The following is a 5,431-nucleotide window of genomic DNA, read 5'->3' as shown; positions in this document are numbered from 1 at the left end:
TCGCATCCGCTTTTCAAAACCTTCATGCCTGAATTTAGTGAGGAAGGCCAACTTCAGGTCGTCCCATGTGCCAAAAGTTCCTGCTACTTGTCTCTCATACCACTGAAACGCCGCGCCCTTGAAAGTGGCAGGGAATATTGCTAACCAATGCTCAGGGGTTCTGGCATTGTTAGCCACACATGCTACCATAAACTCTGCTACATGAAGATCGGGATCTTCATTGTACTCTCCCTTAAAAACTGGCAATGCGACTACATTCGCTGGCCTGTCATCAATATTTCCAGGACGGATCTGGCTTGGAAGTGGACCTCCAGTAGGAGGAGGAAGGGCTTGATGTGCCATTGGGACTTCTGTAAAGAGTTCCGCAAGGGTGTCAAAGGCGGCTTCTGCTGCGAGCTCGTTCTCAGCTTTGATTTTTGCTTTCTCTCTTCTTACGTACCTCTGGACTCGTTCTAACGCTTGCCTCTTTATTGCGTCATTCATCAGGGGGTTGGCTCCACTATATTGTTAGTGCTCCACAGAGGGATAACAGAAGGCTTCAGTCTCTGGAGGACTCTCTTGCCAACATTTCTTCTACTTCTTCCTTTTCAACGTCTCTGAATTCTGCTTTCATGCCGCTGCACAGAGGAAGGTATTCGATTCTGAAGGTGTCAAAATGCATACGTCTAAGCATTGTGGTGGTTCCATCATCATAGTAATGCCAGGTTCTGATGGTTTCAACAGTGTATGTTGTAAAGAACACTCTGTCTACCAACTTCCAGTGAGTTGCCAATTGAACAAACAGAAGATTATCAGTGCACCAAGCATCCCATGTATCTTGCTGTTGAGCATCTACGAACAAATTCCAACTCTTTTCCTTCTTGTCTTTGTGAACCTCTACAGACCAAGACTCCTGAAGCTTCTTCACAATCTCCCACTTGATGATGTTTGGAAACTTCTCAAAGAATGCCAAATCTTCCATATATGGTCATTCTCTCTGTTTCTGCTCTTTAGTTTGTTCCCAAACAGTTTGCCACCCAGATGCAAGTTTCTGCTGCTTCAACAGGAAGAGGAAACTGTCCAACACATAGAGCATGCATCATGATGGTGATGTGTTTCCGCCATTGTGGGGTGAACTTCTTGTGGAAAGTGGCTTTGATTATGAGAAATTCCAACTCTTCAGTGGAAAAATGAACTTTACAAACATCCATTGAATCTCTTCTTGGCAATGCCATTTCCTTCATTTTCAGCCTCTTCTAGTGCTTGTTGATGGCAAGATTCCCCGGCTGCGCACCAAAAACATGGAGCCCCAAGAGGAACACCAAGAAAAAGGAAATTCTCTTGCAACAAAATCTATCTTGTAACATCAACAAGCTTTTTTATTAGGTTTTATATTATCGCAATGAAGAAAAGAACACCGGGCACAACAAATCTTCATACAGCATCATGTAGATCTCCCACGGATTTGATAGAATCAACCATATTCTTCAATATCTTCACAAAATCCATCAATATAACAAAGAAAGCAAAGGAATACACCATCTTTGAATGGAAATACATCACATAGTATTCATCTTCAATGTCTTCATAGTCTTCTCTCTCAATCTCTCACATACAATCACTCTGTTTTGATAGAATTGACTATCTCTGACTCTCTCTCTCTCTCTCCATCAATAGTACGTCATATCCTCTACAATTACTCATAATCACCCTCAATAATCCTTCTTAGGTCGTGGATACCCCTCCCAAGAGGTATGTCTGATATGAAGAGGCACCAGAGCCACTACAGTGTCCTTTCGTAGCTCACCACTGTCACTTCACTCTAGTCTTTACTTGAGTCTTCAGCAGCTACTTCTTTCACTTCTTTTAGCTCTTTTGCACTTGTATTCACCTCTTTCCAAGGCTAGAAAACTTTCCCAAGCTACACGCTCATCCATCAGAACACATACAGAAGCATATAGAAGGTCTACAGAGGCTCATCAGAAGCTATCAGAGAGTTACAGAAGGTCAACAGAAAGCATCAGAACCACATAACTCATACCAAAACCATTCCAAACCATCAAAAATCGCTTAATAAGCTTCCAAAAAATCTCAAACCCTATCAATCAATACCCCATCCCTCCTTACAGAGAGAAAACAGAACAAAACAGAAGCTCAACAGAACCAATCAGGACCAATCAGAACATATCAGAACATCATCAGAACTTCACATCTCTACTAATAAACATCATGAGCTTAATAAAACCATTCCAACCTATCTAAAACACTCTCAAAACACTTCCAAACCAATCAATCATCTCATAAAATCAACCATTCAGCTCTCAAAAACAACAAAAATCAGCCAAAAAGCAGGTCATTTCAACTCTCAATAGAAGATGTCTAAGTTATAATTTCTCTTTCTCTCGTGTTGTGCACCACTTCTCTTTCTCTTTCACAATTTCCATTTCTCTTGTATTTATGTGTGCCATTGGAAGAATGTTTGATGTATCATTTGGATCTCGAGAAGCAAGAAAATAGATAAGGTATTACTTGTGCATTTATAGTAGTTTTAGAAGCCCTGGTAAGAAAACATTTTATTATTACCTATTTGACTTGTTTCTTCTCTCAATATTTCTCTTTCTCTTTTGAGTGTATTTGTATATGCCATTGGAAGAAGCTTGGCATATCATTTAGCATGCAAGAAGTAAGAAACTTATTAATGTATTGTTTGAAATACCAAGAGCAAAAAAATTCTTCATATTTTTATTTATTCTTGTTTTAGAGGTCCTAATAAACACATACTTGGATTGTTATAGGTCTTTCTCTCTCTCCCTGTAAGAAAATTATTGAGCACTTAAATATATAATAAGGAAATACTTGAAGTTATAATTCATATTATCAATAATACTCTTTATTTTTGAATCAATGTGATTATTTTCTCAAGGAGATTCTCATTTACTTTTAATTTCTCTTTTAAAAAATTTTGGGTCTATAATATATTTAAGAAATGTCAATTGTTATAGGCCTTTCTCTTCCTTCTAAGAGACAAGGATGAACCTCTATAAAAAAGAAATAGTCATATATGTATAGTGGTAGTAGAACCATATTCCATATGGAGAGAAAATAATCACATGATTCTCACTAATCAAGTTAAGGCCAAAAGGTTAAGAGATAAAGACAAAAGTAATATAGATATTTGGTGAATGAAGGATTACATCAAAAAGATCTATGAATAGGTGAGTTACCCAAATTTTGTAACCTTTAGAATATTGTTAGGTTTATTGGAGATGAAAATAGTGAGTAACTAAGATGTTGTAATAATTTGGATTCTCCATATAAAACTTAGGTTTATAATGTCAAGAAAATACTTATCAAACGATTATTCTTGGGAGGAAAGAAAATATTTAATAACAAACAAGCAGGTTAGCTAAGGCAAAGCCAAAGTTGCAACTATTAAAATGTGCAATTAGAGAAGCTAAAAGAGGGGAAAAGGATCAATATATATTTTTTGGATCTCTCATGGAGCAAAAGTACCAAAGAGGATGAATGACCTCTTTGTGTATTCATAGTAGGAAATGCTTGGGTGTGAAAAGACATCATATTTTATTTTATAAGTATTTTATCTTTCAGCTTGAGCTCATAAGTTTTACATTTTTTGTAAACTTGCTCCTAACATGGTCTTTTGCTTGTGCAACACCATTTTATTAAGGTATGTAATATTCCTTGTTGATAATTAGGAGGTATTATTATGGCATAGAGAAATTCACTACCAAGCAAGAAAGTTTTTCTTCATAACCAAAAGACATGGTAGCATGATAATAAATGCATGTGGTAGATTGAGGAAGCATAGGAGAATATCCCAATTTGACTCAAAATGATAGTCTCTCATTAGTATACAATACATGTGATTTTAATCTCGTTACTTTATAGAGAATTCAATCAAGCAGACTTTTCTTTTTGCTATTTTTAGCGTTGTCATATTTTTTCTTCCTTTTAGCAAGATAACATATTCTTTCTTATCTACAGAGATATATTTCTCTCTTATACCCTTGCAATGGGGATTCTAGAGAGGACTAGTAGCCAAGTCATGAGCACTATCGCACAAGAAATATCCACTTCTTGAAACTTTGAAACTTGGATCATAGTTAAAAATTCCAAGTGCAGTATACTTTTTGATAAATATAACATCATCTCTATAGAGCTTTTAGCACATGTAATAGCAAGATGGCCTTATCTAAGTATTGGTATGATAAATCTTCAAAATTTTTAGATTAAACCTTGACAAGTAATTGGCAAGTACACAAAATAAGCAAGAAAATAGTCATCATAATAATCTAATAGCTATTAAATAAGTAAAAATTCAAGTTACTATTTTATAAGATTTTAAAGAATTTAAGAGATTGGTGTTCAAGAAGGATGATTATTCATTGAAGTGATCCATAAAGTCCTCCTTTTCACAAAACTATGCACTATATCCATGGAGTAGTCCCCCATAAGCTTATGAATTTCTCAACATAATTTAACATTTGAATTTATTTTAAGTATAAGAATGTGGGAAGATTTGCTTAAGTGACTCAATAGCTAAGAAGTACACAAACCAAAAATAGAATTCATACAACTCATACTTCAATTTATAGAATGAAGTTGTTAAAGTATAACATGTTTGACAGTATGACATGCTATTGCTAAATGATGTATTGAGGTTTTTCTTGGATTGTCAAAGCAAAAATTTTGTCCAACTTTGTAAAGAAGAAAAATAACGTAGCTAGAGATTTCTCTTGACTAACAAATTCTTCACCAATTTGATTGCCTTATATGATAGGGTCCTTTAAGGCTTTTGCATCAACTTCTATCTTCTCTCCAATGTTTAGATCCTATAGAGCCTCTATATGGCCAAATAGCATTATTACTATCTTCTTCTCCTTAAGAATATTCATTTGTATTTTACTCTATATGACCAAATGGCATCATTACTATCTTCTTCTCCTTAAGGATCTTTATTTGTATTTAAATAAGGAAAACTATCCATAAATAGAAACTTAGCTAGAGATTACTCTTAATTGATAATTCTTTTTCCAATATGATTGATCTCTATGATAGGGTCCTCTAAGACTTTTGCATGAACCGCTATCTCCTCTCTACTAATGCTTGAATCTTCTAGAGGCTCTATATAACCAAATGGCACGATTGTTATCTTCTTCTCCTCTCTCTAGTGCCTTCATTTGTACATAAAGGAGAAAAAAAATGTATATATATGGTAAATTAGCAAACTTTAGACTTGAAACTAACCTAGACCCTATGGCATGCTAGGAGGCAAACTGACATTGCTTCTCGTCAACATTTCTACATTAAGGAGAAAAGACACCTATGCAGAGGGTAAATTGGAAAAATCTAATTTTGAATGTTATCTATGAGCAAATAAAACAATCTTAAGCAACAAACTTAATAAATACACATTGCACATGCAAATTCC

The sequence above is a fragment of the Lygodium microphyllum genome, chromosome 22, assembly GCF_053477565.2.
Source record: "Lygodium microphyllum isolate KBCC chromosome 22, Lygodium_microphyllum_v1.1.10, whole genome shotgun sequence".
Classification (NCBI taxonomy): domain Eukaryota; kingdom Viridiplantae; phylum Streptophyta; class Polypodiopsida; order Schizaeales; family Lygodiaceae; genus Lygodium; species Lygodium microphyllum.
Note: the sequence above shows the minus strand (reverse complement) of the source record.